Source organism: Schistocerca nitens, chromosome 1 (assembly GCF_023898315.1).
Source record: "Schistocerca nitens isolate TAMUIC-IGC-003100 chromosome 1, iqSchNite1.1, whole genome shotgun sequence".
NCBI lineage: Eukaryota > Metazoa > Arthropoda > Insecta > Orthoptera > Acrididae > Schistocerca > Schistocerca nitens.
The window spans coordinates 1,002,365,291-1,002,384,257 of NC_064614.1; positions in this window are offsets into that span (position 1 = coordinate 1,002,365,291).

Sequence of the window (18,967 nt, forward strand, 5' to 3'; positions counted from 1 at the left end):
AGGCACCAGGTGGAAATGGCATGGCAAGCCGTTCCACAGGACTACATCCAGCATCTCTACGATCGTCTCCATGGGAGAATAACAGCCTGCATTGCTGCGAAAGGTGGATATACACTGTACTAGTGCCGACATTGTGCATGCTCTGTTGCCTGTGTCTATGTGCCTGTGGTTCTGTCAGTGTGATCATGTGATGTATCTGACCCCAGGAATGTGTCAATAAAGTTTCCCCTTCCTGGGACAACGAATTCACGGTGTTCTTATTTCAATTTCCAGGAGTGTATTTTCAAAAGGAACATCTGTCTGTGCTAAATATAGCCACATCCTTTTTATTTTTAAATAAAAATCCTCTTTTTTATTGCAGTTTCGGATTCTACGCCAAAACGTACCTAATGCTTATCTGAAACAATGTTTTCAATTCGTTGTAGATGGCGCTGTATTCGGTGCGATATTTCGGCGGGTGGACAGAAGAACACACCGAAATCAGATTCGAGGGGACACACCGAAATCAAGCATTCCGTTGGTGTGGTGACTCAAATAAATCACGAAGGAAACAGAAAACTACGTTACGTTAATCGTAGATTAATTGTTAGACGTTTAAATGTCTAAACGTAAAAGTTTTACTGTATAGTCAATTTTGCAGAACTAAATTAGGTTTTTAACAATAATATCAACAGTTTAGAACAAGAAAGTTTATATTTTATCGAAAATGTTAAGTAGATTCAAATGAGCCTGTTCTTAATTGTAAAAAAAACTATACACTATACACGAAGAGTGGAAAACATTTTGGTAAACTCTGAAAATTTATTTAAAAATTCATAAGAATATTACTGAACACCCTTCGAAAATTAGTTTCGCGTAATCTCAAGGGAACAGTGAAGTAATTCTGCAACGACAAAATAATTTTACCAAAAGATGGCACCTAAATAGTCCAAATTATACATTCATACGTATCCATTTTTACGAAGAGACAGTGAACATTTACAATCGATAGTAAAAACTGTATATGCCAAAAGTCATTAATAAAATTTCGGCTGCAGTTTATGATGTATGGAATATCTTTGGAGCAGCGAAGTCAGAGTGTCACTATACGTTTCCATAGCGACTGTAAACTAAAGAAGACGAGAAGAATTTATTTCAACGTAAAGAAGTTTCTCCTCTCTTTAATGTAATTCCACGAGAGCCTAAGGAGAAATTTCAATAATGGGTGAAGAGAATAAAAGTTGCAAACACGCGACGAGGGCTTGCATCCACTTCCTTAAATGTAATCGCTTCTTTCTACTGCGTTCCAGCGGAACCTGATAGCAATATATAAAAGCGCACTGCTACATGTTGCGTAACTACTATACCCACAATCTACTAACAGGACCGGCATTTGGCAGGAGCGTGGTTCGAATTCCTTCTGACCACCCAACTTCAGCTTCTCCTTCGTTCCCTCAATCTGCTAATGCAAACGGCACTACAGTTCCTCCGTAAACGACACTACTGATTTCCTTTCCCAACCCACTCCAACCCGAGAGTGTTCTCATCTCTAATTACATAGTCGTTAAAAATTGAGCAGTTAGCGTTCGTGGAGTTGTAGCGCCTGCTCCGTTCACAGCCACCGTCTATCATTATGGTTTGAGGTCTGAAGAGGTCTTAAACAGACCGAAACCGATAACCTCATAAATTAAATAGTCGTTGACTTGACTTGAAACTTAATTTTTTCTCTCTCTTCAAAAATTTTCCCCCAAATTTTATACGCCTCTCACTAAAATGTTTGCCCTCCTCTGCTCTTTCCCGTCTCAAATTAACTATTCCCGGTGAGAGTAGGAAGTATTCCCCTACTGTTTTCCTTACATGTCTTCCGTCAACTATTATTTATTTATACCACATCTGTATTTTGTGTTCTTCTGTAAATTTAATTTTTATCAAAACGTTTTTTAGGAAATATCCTCCAATAAAAATTGTAATAACGTTCAGTCAGATATGGACAAAATATCAGCCTGATGTAAAAATCGGCAACTAGCTCGTAGCGTAGAGAAATGTAAATCTGTAAACCTCACGAAACCTAAAAATGTAGCACCTTTAGATAACACTGGTAACGGGGTAGGATTGAAGCAAAAAATATCATAAAAATATATGCAAAGTAATAATGTATGGGTGTACGGTGTAGAATGATCTCATGTGTTAGTCACCGATGTATGAACAATTATACGTCAGGGGTGTGTAACAGACAGGAATCAACTAAGCAAGTAGCACATTACTTGTGTAATGCACAAGGGGGTTCTTAAGGCTAGTAGATAGTCTGTGGTCCTCTGCTGAACGCTTTTCACTCAATACACAGAGAACAAAATTAGATAGCCTACGAAGTAAAAACACTTCGAAACTCAATATTGTAACACTACATTGCCGAAACTTTTACCGCCCTCTCAGAAACCTGTCACGCTCAAATTATACTCGAAACCGAGAGCCGAATGAAACAGCAGTAGAAAGCTCTGAAATATTTAACATAGCATGGGGCTTATATCGAAAGGCCAGGTTAGACATCACAGAAAGGAGGGTCATTATTGCAATCGAAAGAAATATTAAACCTATCGAGGTCGAAATTGAGTCAGACTGAGAAATTATAAGGACGCGAATACCCGGATAGGAGAGCTCAAATTATCCTCAGATGATTTTACCGGTCAGTAGATGCTGCTCTACGAGTAACAGTCATAGGCTCGTTCACAGAAAGTCTATTTTCAGTAGCGCAGAAGTATCCCGAAAGTACAACATTAACTGGTGGTGAGTCGAAACCTACATGAGACGTCTATAAATTCATTACTGGTGGTACGGACAGACCATCTTCCAAATTGTTTTGAACGCTTTCTCTAAACGCTGTCTTGTGCACCTATTGCGACAATCGATACGCAATAGCTAAAAACAGTGCTGGCCTTATCGACAGTATCAGTGTAGGGCATGGACTGGCGATCATGATGTCATCATAACCACGGATGGTTACTAAAGATAATAAATCCATCAAGAAGGCTATGAGAGTTTTTGTAGTTCAAAGAGCTTCCTACTAAGACAATGAATGGACATAATTTAGTTCCAACATAGTGGACGCAGAGGAATTACAGGAAAAGCTTAAGCCGATCGCAAATCGCACTCTGGAGAAGTGTGTACCAAGTAAGTGGATTAGGGACAGAAAAGACCCACCATCATTTAACAGCAAAATTCAGAAAATACTGACGAAACAGAGTTCTTGCACTCTCAGTTGAAATGCAACGCAGAATATGGACAACAAAAGATAGTGGAAAATCGTGTGTCTATAAGAAGATCGATGCGCAAAGCATACAACTTTGATCGTCACACTTTACACACTTTAATGAAAGATCTTGCCGATAATCGTAGAATATAGCGGTACCATGTAAAATCTCTAAGCGAGTTGAAGGATTCTACTGTATTTTATCGCATAACTCACCCCCCCCCCCCCCCCCGCCCAAGCATATACCCCTCCTGTTAAGATTGTTCATCACTAAAAAATTATTTTATTAACATCGCGCATAATTCCCTCTCCTGATTCATTCGTATTGGAGTGGCCTTCAAATGACTACCCAATGGACAACAGTGAACACAGCGATACTTGGCACAAAAGTATTTCCATTGTCACAACATACCGTAAGATTGAAAAGTGAACTTGCAGACGTACAATACGTGGTCAAAAGTATCCGGACACCTGGCTGAAAATAGCTTCCAAGTTCGTGGCGCACTCCATCGGTACTGCTGGAATTCAATATGGTGTTGGCCCACCCTTAGCCTTGATGACAGCTTCCACTCTAGCAGGCATACGTACAATCAGGTGCTGGAAGGTTTCTTGGGGAATGGCAGCCCATTCTTCACGGATCGCTGCACTGAAGAGAGGCATCGATGTCCGTCGGTGAGGCCTGGCACGAAGTCGGCGTTCCAAAACTCTGTGCAGGCCAGTCCATTACAGAGATGTTATTGTCGTGTAACCACTCCGCCACAAGTCGTGCATTATGAACAGGTGCTCGATCGTGTTGAAAGATACAACCGCCATCCCCGCATTGCTCTTCAACAGTGGGAAGTAAGAAGGTGCTTAAAACATCAGTGTTCGCCTGTACTGTGATAGTGCCACACAGGACAACAAGGGGTGCAAGCCCTCTCCATAAAAAACACGACCACATCATATCACCACCGCCTCAGTATTTTACTGTTGCACTACACGCGCTGGCAAATGACGTTCACCGAGCATTCGCCATACTCACACCCTGCCATCGGATCGCCACATTGTGTGTTGTGATTTGTCATCAACACAACGTTTTTCCACTGTTCAGTCGTCCAATGTTTACGCTCCTTACACAATGCGTGACGTCGTTTGGCATTTACCGGCGTGATGTGTGGCTTATGAGCAGCCGCTCGACCATGAAATCCAAGTTTTCTCACCTCCCGTCTAAGTGTCATAGTACTTGCAGTGGATCCTGATGTAGTTTGGAATTCCTATGTGATGGTCAGGATAGATGTCTGCTTATTACACATTACGACTCTCTTCAACAGTCGGCGGTCTCTGTCAAACAGACGAGGTCGGCCTGTATGCTTTTGTGCTGTACGTGTCCCTTAACGTTTCCACTTCATTATCGCATCGGAAGCAGTGGATCTAGGGATGTTTAGGAGTGTGGAAATCTCGCGTACAGACCTATGACACAAGTGACACCCAGTCACCTGACCACGTTCAAAGCGCCCAATTCTGCTCTCTCACGATTTCTAATGACTATTGAGGTCGCTGATGTGGATTACTGGCAGAGGTGGCACTACAATGCACCTAATATGAAAACCGTATGTTTTTGTGGGTGTTCGGATACTTTTGATTACATAGTGTATTTCTAGGTCAGTTTGTTACAAGTGGTCATAATGTCGAAATATTCAAACTACCCGGAAACAAATTAAATGTGTTATATTACAACAAACGAAGTGAACGCTGCAGGAAGACATTTCTTCGTTGATCCTAATTCAGTACGGGTCTGGCGGAGATAAAAAGATAAACTCATGGCTGCAAAAATCAGCTCCAGATCTTTCCGTGGACCTAAATCAGGGAAATATCCCGCAATTGATAATGGTGTAATTGCTTACGTCAATGAAATTCGAAATGACGGCTATGCTGTCTCTCACGAAATGATTCAGAACAAAGCTCCCGAGATAGCTGCCACGCTCAACATTGACAGAAATGATTTTAAAGCAAGCGGTGGGTGTCTGATTCTTCTTAGTAGAACGGAAAATCTCAATCTACGAAGGAGAACATTCTTGTGCCAGCGTTTATCTCGAGACTACACAGATAAGGCAATCGAGTTCCATCGTTAAGTAATGCAAGTGCGACAGCAATATGACTATTCGCTCTCCCAGATTGGTAACGCCGAACAGATCCCAGTGTTTTTTGATGTGCCGCATGACACAAAAGTTGCTCCAACTGGCTCAAAAGTGTCCCTGTGAAGGCGACCGGAGAGGAGAAACTAAAATGTACAGTTGATGTTGCTCATTACAGGCGTTACGGTAGACGGCAATGAACTTCCACCGTATGCCATCTTTAAAAGGAAGGCATTATCAAAGGAGACTATTCCACATGGAATTCACTTACAAGTTCAGAAAAGGATTGGATGACAGCAGATTTGATGGTGGACTGGTTGGAGAAAGTGTGGGGAAGACGATCAAGGGCATTATTACAAAAGAAGTCCATTCTTGTCCTAGACAGTTTTCGGGGTCTCCTTGTGGTAGCTGTAAAGGAGAAAATGAGACGATTTTTTTCACAAATTACTAAGTCAATTCACAAAATACCGGGTAAATAAAACTTTTACCTACCTAACACACCGTTTCCCTTCTTTTCTGAATCCGTGCAGGCACATTACTAGCATAATCCTTTCCCTACTGTTTTCAAAAAGATTTTTCGAGAAAAAAGGTGGGTATTATGCGATAAAACACAGTACTTAGTTACCAGCTGACCATCTAGTGCACCGATAGCAGACAGCAAGTGGAAAGCTAAGGTTTTAAAAACTCATTCATGCAGGATGATCCATTCATACAGGATAGTACAGACATACTACAGTTTCACCCTCGCACAACCTCCCGTGTGGAGGACATATAAATAGGCATACCTTGCCCTGAAAAGTAATGAAAAGATTCTCTCCCCCAGTACAATGTCTCAAGTGACTGGGAAAAAAAAGTTAGGTGACTTCCGTATACGGGAAAGATAAAAGAACGGACCCGCAAAATCGCAAATCAATATCCTTAACGTCGATTTTCTACTTAATTCTTGAGGATGTTACGAGTTGACCGAGCGAGGTGGCGCAGTGGTTAGCACACCGGACTCGCATTCGGGGGGACGACGGTTCAGTCCCGCGTCCGGCAATCCTGATTTAGGTTTTCCGTGATTTCCCTAAATCGCTTCAGGCAGATTACATGGTTCCTTTGAACGGGCACGGCCGACTTCCTTCCCCGTCCTTCCCTAATCCAATGAGACCGATGAACTTTCAGTTTGGTCTCTTTCCCCAAACAACCCAACCCAAGAGTTGGAATTTCCTAGGAAGAGAGAAAATTTCTGTCCATAAATCAGCACTGATTTAGAAAGCATCGTTCATGCGAAACTCTGCTTACCATTTTCTCACACGATATACTGCCAACTATGGGTGACGGGCAGCAAGCTGATTCCATATTCGCCGACGGGGTGGCCGAGCGGTTCTAGGCACTACAGTCGGGAACCGCGCGACCGCTACGGTCGCAGGTTCGAAACCTGCCTCGGGCATGGATGTGTGTGATGTCCTTAGGTTAGTTAGGTTTAAGTAGTTCTAAGTCTAAGGGACTGATGACCTCAGAAGTTAGTGATTTCCCTAAATCGCTCCAGGCAAATGCCGGGATGGTTCCTTTCAAAGGGCACGGTCGACTTCCTTCCCTAATCCGATGAGACCGATGACCTCGCTGTCTGGTCTCCTTCCCCAAACCAACCAACCAACCAACCTCAGAAGTTAAGTCCCATAGTGCTCAGAGCCATTTGAACTATTCCATATTCCTAGATTCCAGGAAAGCATTTGACGCAGTGCCACAATGCAGTGTTAACGAGGGTCCCAGCATACGGGAAAGGTTCTCAGATATGTGAGTGATTCGAAGACTTTTTGAGTAGGAAGGCTTCATCGGAGACAGGAGTGGCGCAGGGAAGTGTGTAGGACTGCTCTTGTTCTCTACCTAGATAACGATTTGAGGGATAGGTGTGGCGTCCGCGACGTATCATTCGTAAGGAAATAAATGATTTGTACGAGTGTTGATCAAGCAGGACTAAGACTGATTTTTTGTGGTAGCTTTCGTGATAATTTCCTATCTGTACCACGAATATTTGAAAAGAGAGGGTTTTCATGTATAACGTCCTTAGGCAAAAGCACTCTCGTATCGGTAGGTTGGTAGTAATGCTCTGTTTTGTAGAAGCTCTTTGCATTTCGCATACCAAACAATCGAGGTGACGCGAGAGGTGTAGTAAAGCGCAATAAAATTGTGTTCGTTTAAGCCACACAGGTACTGAAACTTAACGAAAAGCTGCAGCAAGTATATGGTGCAGATGCACTACCTCGTGCAACAGTGTTTAGATGGTTCAAGGATTTCAAACAAGGTCGACTTGTCTGTGTTAAGCAAGGTGGGCCTGGTATTCGACTTGTGCTTTGACTCAAGTCAACATCAACACAGCTGCTGTGATTGTCGGTGAGGATCAACAGATAACATTACGAAACAGCGGTGAAGTGTTGAGAATTTCACTTGGCAATGTCTTTACGATTATGCATGATCATATCCACGAGACCCATATTAGTGCGCGTTAGATGCCACGTCTGTTGACTCCTAAACAAAAGGCTGTGCGAATGGAGACTAGCGTTGAGGTGCTGCGTGTATTTGTTGAAACAAGGAATGCGTTTCTGGAATAAATTATCACCGGTGATGAGTCATGGCTGCATCATTATGATCCTAAAGGAAAACGAACCAGCACAGTGTGGAAATCGCCAGCAACACCAAAAAGGCGAAAGGGTTCCATCTTCCAGTGATCACATTTTTTGACTGTCATAGAATTATTTATCAGAATACAGTTCCCCCTCATACTACTGTTTCAGCAGCACACTAAACGTCGATATTAGCTAAACTGAGGAATCACCTTGCAAGGAAACGATCAGAACGTTCTCGGACTGAGTGACGATTTCATCATGACAATGCGCGTCCCCACGTCGGAAATCAAGTCATGCAGTTTCTGGCTCAATTCAACTTTACCTGTGTACCGCATCCGCCTTATAGCCCCGATCTTGCACCATGTGAATTTTTGTATTCCTATCACTAAATGCAAAACTTTGGGGCATTGATTTGAGAACTCTGAATCAGTGCTCAAGGAAAGTGAGGCGATTCTCATGGAGCAGACAAAAAGTGGCTTCTACTGGTGCTCGAAGACCGGCAGAGACGCTATAGAAAGTACATTCAAGTAGGAGGGGAGTATTTGAAAAAGATCAAATAACATTAAAATGGAGTAATAAACATACGTGAAAAAAATCAGTCTAAATCTTTGTTGAACAGTCCTCGTATATTGCAAACTGTTTGTGTTTATGCAGGGTGTCCCACGAGGAATGATCAGTATTCAATGACATGACTGAAGTGATTATTCGAAGCAAAAAGTGTAGTGAACAAGGACTGTGAAATGCATATTTGAAGGGCTATGAGAACTTCTTCATCTCCGATGCTCTGAAACCAATCTTTTGCTGCGAGTTCTTTGCTTTCCATATTTTTGGAGTAGATACTCGTAGTATGGACCAAAACAAGAAAAATGTCCAGTAAATATGTGATCTAAAATGTATATCTGACGAACTGAGCCCTGGTTCAGGAGAAGAAATGTGTATCACAGTAGCGACCGTGAACAAGGTTTGTAGCTGTGAAGGTATGCATTTCAGAGCCCATGTTCACTTGGTTTTTCCATACGACCCTTCAAAAAATGTGGAAATCAAAGAGCTTGCAGTAGAAGACATTTGCTTTACAGTATCGAAGATGAAGAAGTGCTCACAGTTGATAAGGCCGGCTATTCATTTAGAGGCCTCGTTTACTATACTCGCTCTCGCAGTCGAGTGTGGTAGCATCATCGCAAATGACCACTTCCTGAGTCAACCTCACATGCACATTGTATATACACGAGTCGTTAGTATATGAAAGAAGTGCTCGTAAGTCCTGCTCGTTCCAATGTTCAGAAAAGAAAAGGTGAATTTTAATACGAGAAAACTGCACTTCGGTGAAGACAATTGCTAGTAGACTGACTCGCATCAGCGCTAAAAAATATTGGCCGCAATAGTAGCGTCTGCGTGTCAGTGATCAATGGAATACAGGATTTAACTTTGTTGTTGTTGTTGTCTTCAGTCCTGAGACTGGTTTGATGCAACTCTCCATGCTACTCTATTCTGTGCAAGCTTCTTCATCTCCCAGTACTTACTGCTTAGTCTATTCATCTCTTGGTCTCCCTCTGCGATTTTTACCCTCCACGCTGCCCTCCAATGCTAAATTTGTGATCCCTTGATGCCTCAGAACATGTCCTACCAACCGGTCCCTTCTTCTTGTCAAGTTGTGCCACAAACTCCTCTTCTCCCCAATTCTATTCAATACCCCCTCCTTAGTTATGTGATCTACCCATCTATCTTTAGCATTCTCCTGTAGCACCACATTCCGAAAGCTTCTATTCTCTTCTTGTTCAAACTAGTTATCGTCCATATTTCACTTCCATACAAATACTTTCAGAAACGACTTCCTGACACTTAAATCTATACTCGATGTTAACAAATTTCTCTTCTTCAGAAACGCTTTCCTTGCCATTGCCAGTCTACATTATATATCCTCTCTACTTCGACCATCATCAGTTATTTTGCTCCCAAAATAGCAAAACTCCTTTACTACTTTAAGTGTCTCATTTCCTAATCTAATTCCCTCAGCATCACCCGACTTAATTCGACTACATTCCATTATCCTCGTTTTGCTTTTGTTGATGTTCATCTTGTATCCTCCTTTCAGGACACTGTCCATTCCGTTCAACTGCTCTTCCAAGTCCTTTGCTGTGTCTGGCAGAATTACAATGTCATCGGCGAACCTCAACTTTTTTATTTCTTCTCCATGGACTTTAATACCTACTCCGAATTTTTCTTTTGTTTCCTTTACTGCTTGCTCAATATACAGATTGAATAACATCGGGGACAGGCTCCAACCCTGTCTCACTCCCTTCCCAACCGCTGCTTCCCTTTCATGCCCCTCGACTTTTATAATTGTCTTCTGGTTTCTGTAGAAATTGTGAATAGCCTTTCGCTCCCTGTATTTTACCCCTGCCACCTTTAGAATTTGAAAGAGACTATTCCAGTCAACATTGTCAAAAGCTTTCTCTAAGTTTACAAATGCTAGAAATGTAGGTTTGGCTTTCCTTAATCTATTTTCTAAGATAAGTCGTAGGGTCAGTATTGCCTCCCGTGTTCCAATATTTCTGCGGAATCAAAACTGATCTTCGCCGAGGTCGGCTTCTACCAGTTTTTCCATTCGTCTGTAAAGAATTCGCGTTAGTATTTTGCAGCTGTGACTTATTAAACTGATAGTTCGGTAATTTTCACATCTGTCAACACGTGGTTTCTTTGGGATCGGAATTATTATGTTCTTCTTGAAGTCTGAGGGTATTTCGCCTGTCTCATACATCTTGCTCACCAGATGGTAGAGTTTTGTCAGGAATGGCTCTCCCAAGGCCGTCAGTAGTTCCAATGGAATGTTGTCTACTCCCGGGGCCTTGTTTCGACTCAGGTATTTCAGTGCTCTTTCAAACACTTCACGCAGTATCGTATCTCCCATTTCATCTTCATCTACCTCTTCTTCCATTTCCATAATATTGTCCTCAAATATATATTTTATATATTTATATATTAAAAAATAGTTTCGTATACGGTATAGGATGAGCAGCAATCTGCAACTGTTTGATGATGGCGTCACTGTTGAGTGACTACAGGAGGGTGCTGCATGGTTTTGACGGACTTTGTATTTTGTGAGATGAATGGCAGCTTGATGCAGATGAGGAGGGAAAGAAATACTTATTTTTCGAATACGGTGCAAGTGGTGTGCTGCCTGACACAGTCACGTCGGTTAAATATGTGGGGAGATTTCTAAGGAAGTGTGCGGCCCTTCCCGCCGGAGGTTCGAGTCCTCCCTCGGGCATGGGTTGGTTTAAGTTAGTTTAAGTAGTGTGTAAGTCTACGGACCGATGACCTCTGCAGTTCGGTCCCTTAAGATCTCAAACACATTTGAACATAAGAAAGTATGTCTCATGTACAGTATAAACGAGATCGCGTAGAGAACACTCGTGCGACCCATTCTCGAGTGTTTGGGATCCCCACCAGTTCGGATTATAGGAATAAATAGATGAAATTCAGAGAAGCGCTACCACATTTACTACCGGTAGGCTTGATAAACAAGGGAGTATTACGGAAATGTTCCGTGAACTCAGTGAGAATTGCTGGAGGCGAGAAGAGGTTCTTCTCGCGAAAAGTTGTTGAAAAAGTTTAGAAAACCGACATTTGCCACAGACTGCAGGACTATTCTATCCCCGCCAACGTACATCTTGCGTATAATAGCATAGAAAAGATGAATCAGACTTTGCACGGAAGCACATAGATAGTCGCTTTTTTCTGGCATCATTTGCGTGTGGAGCAGGAAAGACAATTAGTAGTAGTGTTACAAGGTACCCTCTGTCACGCACCATGTACTCGCTTGTGAAGCATGTATGTTGATGTAGATGTAAATGGAGATGGCAGAGTCCGTGGATACCTCAGGTCTATCGGCGCGCCACGACAGCACGCAAGTCTACCACCATCTGAAGCAGATTGTCGCCAGCTATGGCTACGCTATGCCGCCGCCTTCTCACCGCCACTGCCTACTTTACTACGACATCGATCCGCTCCGCAGCGGTCTACCAGATTCGTCGTGTTGCACTGCCGCATGGCTTTGACTCCGTCAGCAGTGCTTGACCGCTGATGATCGAACTGGTAGTATATCCTCTGGATATCTGTGCTACCGTCGCCTATATAGTGTGACACCGATTACATCCTGTACTAGACGCTAAACTTCTGGAACCTCAAGTGTCAATTCATCCTACTTCGTTTATTTCCTCGCAACATTTAATTTTCTTTATACAAGGATCCATCGATTTAAGTTTTACTTCATGGCTAGTGAATATTGTAACTATAAAAATATTTATTTATAGTGCACCTTCATGTTTTTGCTGCGCAATGACTGCTCTACTAAGTTTCGGTTGTGCAGTCGTATAAATTCAGCTTCTTCTTGTACTAATATTTCGGCTGTATACCATTCAGCTACCTTCAGAGTGAGCCGAAAGACTAATGCTCCACCACCCGCCCCGTTCTTTTAAAGTCGCGGACCCTGCCACTGAGCATGCGGCCACAGGCACGCAGGCGTCAGAAACATTGAACGACGGCAAGGAAGTGCAATGTGCATGAATTACATCTGTGGCCGCGCAGTCGATCCACGCTGAGATGTCGATGTATCACTATGGGGTAACTCATCACTAAGAAAGAAAGTATTTATTGCAAAAAAGCGAACAGTAGCTAAGAATAATATGTGGTGATCACCCACTGACGTCACGTAGGTACCTCTTCGAGGACCTGGGCATTTTGACTGTGCCGTAACAATACATATTTTTGCGAATGAGATTCACATAAATAACCCACCACAATCTGATAAGGACAGTAATATAGATACTTATTACACCAGAGGGAAAAATTACCTTTATTACCCATTGTTAAAGCTGTCAGTGGCTCATAGAGGAGTTGTACATGCAGCAATAAAAATTTTTGATCATTTGTGCAGTAACATAATGTCTAACAGGTATCGAAGCAAGTTTTAAATCTAATTTAAAATCATTTCTTCTGGACAGTTACGTCTATTTCATTGACGAATTTCTACTTTAAAAAAGTATTCATATATACATACACCGTAAACTGACTCATTCCACATCATTTCGATAAAAAAATCGTTCAAATGATGTCTGGAACATATAACTAACTAATGACGCGACGCCTTTGTAAGTTTATTACAGAAAGCGCTGGATTCCATGCCTTATCCATGTAGCGCGTAGCGTCTCATACGTCTGACAGACTATTCGTACAGTCCATGAAAGATGTACGCAACAGCTTAGGTACACCCGCCTCTTACAGCGAAATAAATCGGTTGTGGCAAAACATTATATTGATACTGGTTACTCTATGTTGTACGAAACTGTCGACATTTCAGCGTCTGCATCATCTTTCTGGGACTAGGTGGTGAAAGGGGCAGGATATAATTCATGCACTTTGTGCTTCTTTGCCGCCGACCAACGACTCTGACGCCTGTGTATCTGTAGCCGCATGCGCAGTGGCGTGGTCCGCGAGTTAAAAGGACGTAGCGAGGGCTGGAGCGTCAATCTTACGTTTCACTCAGAAGACGGCTGAACGATATGCAGCCGAAATATCAGAACAAGAAGAACGTGCTGAATTCATGCGACTGCACACCCGATGTTTATTTGTTGTTTTGAGTTACAGCATATAGGTGCCGTTTCGGACAATGAGAATGACAGTGTTCTTCCTCTTATACGTTATTTTGGTTCTCGTATCGTCTTCAGATTTGTTATCGGTTGTATTTAATTCATCACGAAACGTTTGGAGAATATCTATCTGGCTGATGGAAATCATCGATGCTGAAACATTGAATTGTTTGCTTTTTGAGTATGGAGACTGACACTTCAGAAATTGTCGTATTTAAGAATTGCCTGAAGGAGAAAGAACTCTTGAGGAGAACAACGAGGGCTTATGAGAGTCAGTATTGTGAATGCAGTAATGAAATGCTAAGTAGTTAGACCAAAGATACACGACGGCGCAAAAATGTTTCCATCCTATACTTCCTTAAAGGTAGCCGTTGCACGCTTTGATTATCAAAAACAATGAGAAATGACACACAGTAACATTTATCCAGAGTACCGGTCTGCTACTAAACGGTACTTAACTTTTCCTTTGTAATCTGATGACTAGCAATTTATTTCCTAAACATAATACAGTGATATTTAATTAAGTTTGATGTCTCTTGGTATGAAATTGTCACTTTAACTGCATGCATATAACACACACGCTGTTGAGGGTACTAGTTCTCCGGAATTAGCCACTGCCGGTAGACACTGTAGTCTTCAGAGTAGTGCACTGAGGTGACTGCAGGCACTGAACTGAACTAACTGCTGGAGCGGAACTGTGTGAAGGTCCGCGGAGAATCGTGGTTTGGTGCCTGTCGGCGGAAGGATTTCTCTGTCCGCCAGTGCCAGGCGGAAGCAATGTAGTCTGCGGTTCACAGCGCTCCCCACGAGGTGCTGGACGAAGTGGCGCGAAAGAAAAAAGAGGTGCAGGTCCGTGAGCGCCATCCGAAGGCTGGTGCAACAGAACTGAGATGCACCAGGCGAGGTTGTGCCTGTGCGGTGGCGGCATCTCGCGCTGTCACACTGACGGCAAAAAAATCGAAACACCAAGAAATAGCTAATGTAGAATAATGAAATTTCTGGATCGTATTTGTCTAGGTGACATAAGGGATTAACATTGCAAGACCACAGGTTAATATAAGTGCGAGATAAGCCATTGCAAATATGAAATGCTGATACGTTAATAGTCTGTGTAGCCGCAAGAATGTTCAATGGAAGCATGCAAACGTCCATGCATTGTGTTGTACAGGTGCCGGATGGAGCTCCATGCCTGTTGTACTTGGTCGATCAGTACAGGAACGGTTAATGCTGTCTGTGACGGAATTGTCGTCCGATGAGGTCCCACAAGTGCTCGACTGGAGACAGATCTGTGATCGAACATACCAGGAAGGTCATATATTGGTGGGAGTCTCAGTGGCTGAAAGTGAGGAATAATAAACTACGTTCCATTAAGACCGCAGTCCAACAATGGATTACCTCCTTCCGCTCGCGACGATGTGAAGTAGCCCTTACTCGGCTTAGAATGGCACACTGCCCATTGACACATGGCTTCCTCTTACGTCGGGAGGAGCCTCACAGTATATCAGAGCTGCGAGACACAGCTGTCAGTACGACATATTTTAACTGAGTCTTTTTTATATGACGACCTGATGATTGAACTGGGTCTCCCACAGGATCTCCCTTCTATTTTAACTGATAACCAGACGAATGTTGTTCGTATCTTAAGATTTTGTGTGGTGTCCGAAATTCTTACCAGAATATTGCGTGTGAGATCTTAATGTGTCACAGAGTGTCGGCTCACGTATTATTTCTAAGGCGCCATCCACCGACGGTTATCTGACCCTTTTTAACAGCATCTTTACAGGTATTTTATCCATGATATTATTTAGTTATTCTGCTGTGTCTCGTAGGTATTTTATTATGGACTTTTCTGAAGCTTACCTCCTTGGGGTTGCTTACGATTCTTGTGGTGGGATGAAACGTACTTTTCCAGTTTATTGACCTTTTTCCATAGATTTTCACTATATTCTTCGGTATATCATTAATGCAAGGGTGCTGGTGACCTTGCTGTTCAGCGCCCTCCGCCATAAATCATCGTCATCATCACAGCATACCAAAGCAACATGTCGACACTCTGTAGAGCATGTTGGATTAGAACAGCGGCATGTCGGCGAGCGTTATCCTGTTGGAAAACACCTTCTGAAATGCTGTTTATGAATGGCAGCATAAGTCGAATCACCAGACTGACGCACAAATTTACAGTAAGGATGCGTGGTATAACCACGAGAGTGCTCCTGCTGTCATACGAAATCGCACCCCAGACCATAACTCCAGGTGTAGGTCCAGTGTGTCTAGCACGCAGACAGGTTGGGTGCAGGTCCTGAACTGGCCTCCTTCTAAGCAATACACGGATAGCATTTGCACCGAGGCAGAACCAGCTTTCATCAGAAAATGCAACAGATCTCCATCATGCCCTCCAATGAGCTCTCCCTAGACACCACTGAAGTCGCAAATGTCGATGATTTCGGGTCAGTGAAATACACCCTACAAGGTGTCTGTCCCACAGCTGCCTTTGAAGTAGTAGATTTGTGGCAGTTCGTTGTGTCATTGTGGTGCTGACTGCTGCTCAGATTACTGCTGTGGATGCAGCACGGTGCGCCAGAGCCATACACCGAACACGATGATCTTGGCTGTCGGTACTGCCACGTGGCCGTCCAGAGCCCGCTCCTCTTGCGACCGCACATTCTCATGACCACAGCAGTGGCAGCAACCAGGAGCCAGTGGCTACTTCCCTGCCAAGTCTTTCTGCAATAGCGGGAAAGGAACGTGCAGCTCCTCGTAGCCCTGTTACATGACCTCTGTCAAACTCAGTAAGATGTTGATAATAACGCCTTTGTCGCCTTAAAGGCGTTCTTGACTAACATCAACTCACCACGCCCAATCTCAAAGGAAACTAACACTCGCGACCTTTACAGCGTGTATTTGAAGCAAACCCGATTTGCATCCTCATAGTGTAGCACAACGTCTTTTTGCTGGTGCAATTTTTTCCCATCAATGTAGCTATCTACTTCTTGCTTGGCGCATAACAGACTGATTCTTCTTATTATTTTTATTTTCGTTAGCATTCACCCCCGTCTAGGTTCTAATGGCTCTGAGCACTATGGGACTTAACTTCTGAGGTCATCAGTCCCCTAGAACTTAGAACTACTTAAACCTAACTAACCTAAGTACATCACACACATCCATGCCCGAGGCAGGATTCGAACCTGCGACCGTAGCGGTCTCGCGGTTCCAGACTGTAGCGCCTAGAACCGCTCGGCCACCCCGGCCGGCTCACCCCCGTCTAGGACGGAATCCGCTGTACTCATGCATTGGAAAACTTATTTCTGTACAACTCTCCGGTGGATGCCTTCTCTGTCGCCTCAGTCGTCAATTACCTGAGGGAGGGAAGTCGTACGGGCCAACTGTCTGTCAACTGTGTGAACGTTTCGCATTGTCTGAGGCGGAAAGTGGCTACAAGCTCAACATTTGCCTAGACGACCGTGAGAAACCGCCTAAAAGCCACGCTCATGGTGACCTGTGCGCCAGACACGGTCGTTAATACGCCGCGCGCTCGATCCGGGTCTTGTGACGAGAGACCTTCGATAAACGTGAAAACAACGGAGGTCCAGATCTTGTGTAGAAGACAGGGAGGTTAATAATCCGAACTGCAAGCCGACCAGAATTGACGCGAAAGTAATACTTTATTGCAGAATACCGTGAGACGAAGCATTTCGTGCCACCAGTCTGCGGCGTTTCTCTTAGACTGACGAGTAGCGCTAAACTGTTAAGAGCTCATTTCCGGCCCCGACGTGCACGTTAGGTGCCGTAGTTGGGAACGCTCCAAGTCTGAGGAAAAGCCATCGACCTTCGCCGTGCCGTTAAACCTAACTTGTACTGTGGCGAGGTACGCGAGTGCTCACTGTGCTTACAGGTAGAAATTACAACAGGCCCAAATTAATTTTGTCGTATATAGTGACATGGAAACTACATGCGATTAGTTTCGTGTTGTAACAGCCCAAATTATGTTTTAGAACACTTATTACCCGTAAGGTTGATTTACACGTCGCTGTTCTATACCGTAGGGGCAGTTTCTTTAGGGTTCTGTAGTTCAATCTGTAAAAACTTAACGCTTGTAGGGTGTGCCTGTGTGTACAGACTATTAAAACCCTTTATCTCAGGAACGGGTAGAAGTATAAAGCTGAAATTTATGTCACGTACTAAGGTCTACAGTCCCTTGGCGGTGTAAAGAAACTGAAGTTCTAAGTCAATGAAATCAAATGATGCAGCCATTTAAGTCATAATATGATATTCGCATACTCACTCATCAAAATCTATGGGGTACTTCCCGTTAGTATAGAATCATGAAATCTGGCAAGAAGCACGGTTTCACAGCAAAACTGAAGGGGGAAAAATCCGAAAATTGTTAAATTGTAATTATATTACATAAAAAATATTTTTGTGACTAGAACTTGCATTCCATTCATCATCCATTAAAAAAAAATAGATAAATTTTGCTGCAGGGACACATAAAATGTAAGTTGTAGTCATGTTTTAATAAGTAAATAAAAATATTTCTCTCTCTACAAATATAAACTGAAGTCCGCTGCTTGCCTCCTTTTGCACGCCCGGTTTAGTCTTAGGAAGTGAAGAGATTTTGAGTAGAGATTTTGATATGTTCTTGGAATGACTGAGACCGATACGTTGGCAGTATCGATATCGATACCAGGCAAAAATCGTCGAGATTCCCGATTCCTATTATGGATGAACTACATGTATACATAGTTAATTTTGTAGGGAACCCTGAGTCCATGAGTCGTGCTCGTACTTTGCCAGTTATGTGTGAATGCACAGCTAATGAATATTTCGCACAGGAGGTTATTTTCGTGAGCAAGCAGTCCTTTCGCATAGAAATAAACACTCTCTTTTATATTTTAGCAATTAATTAATAGTAATATAGCCTTCTTGAGCATTATCAAGGTATATCACTATAAAAGTACTTATTGCATGTTACTTTCTGCGTATACTATGTGTGGCAAAAGCAATGTGTGACGACGTCCCTACTAAGCTCTTTGGAAAACCGTACTGGTTACGGGCACAGCTGCTACAGAATGGGGTCCATTTGCAAAATTGAAAAAGTGGAGCAGTTATCTTCGCCGTGTTCCAGTGCACGGAGTACATTACAGTTTGTTAAATTACTCAAGTTGACACGAATGGTATAGACAACGTCTGAAAGTCGTCTGTTCGTTCGGAAATTTCATTTTCACCCACTATACAGGATTTAGGGGTATATGTGCAGATATTATGATCATTGGTGCGTTAATATATACCCACTTCAGCGTGATAGTTGTTTCTTCTCTGTGTCTAACAGTCTTCCGGCAGTCTTACGCCTGTCAGCATAGACTAATCGTT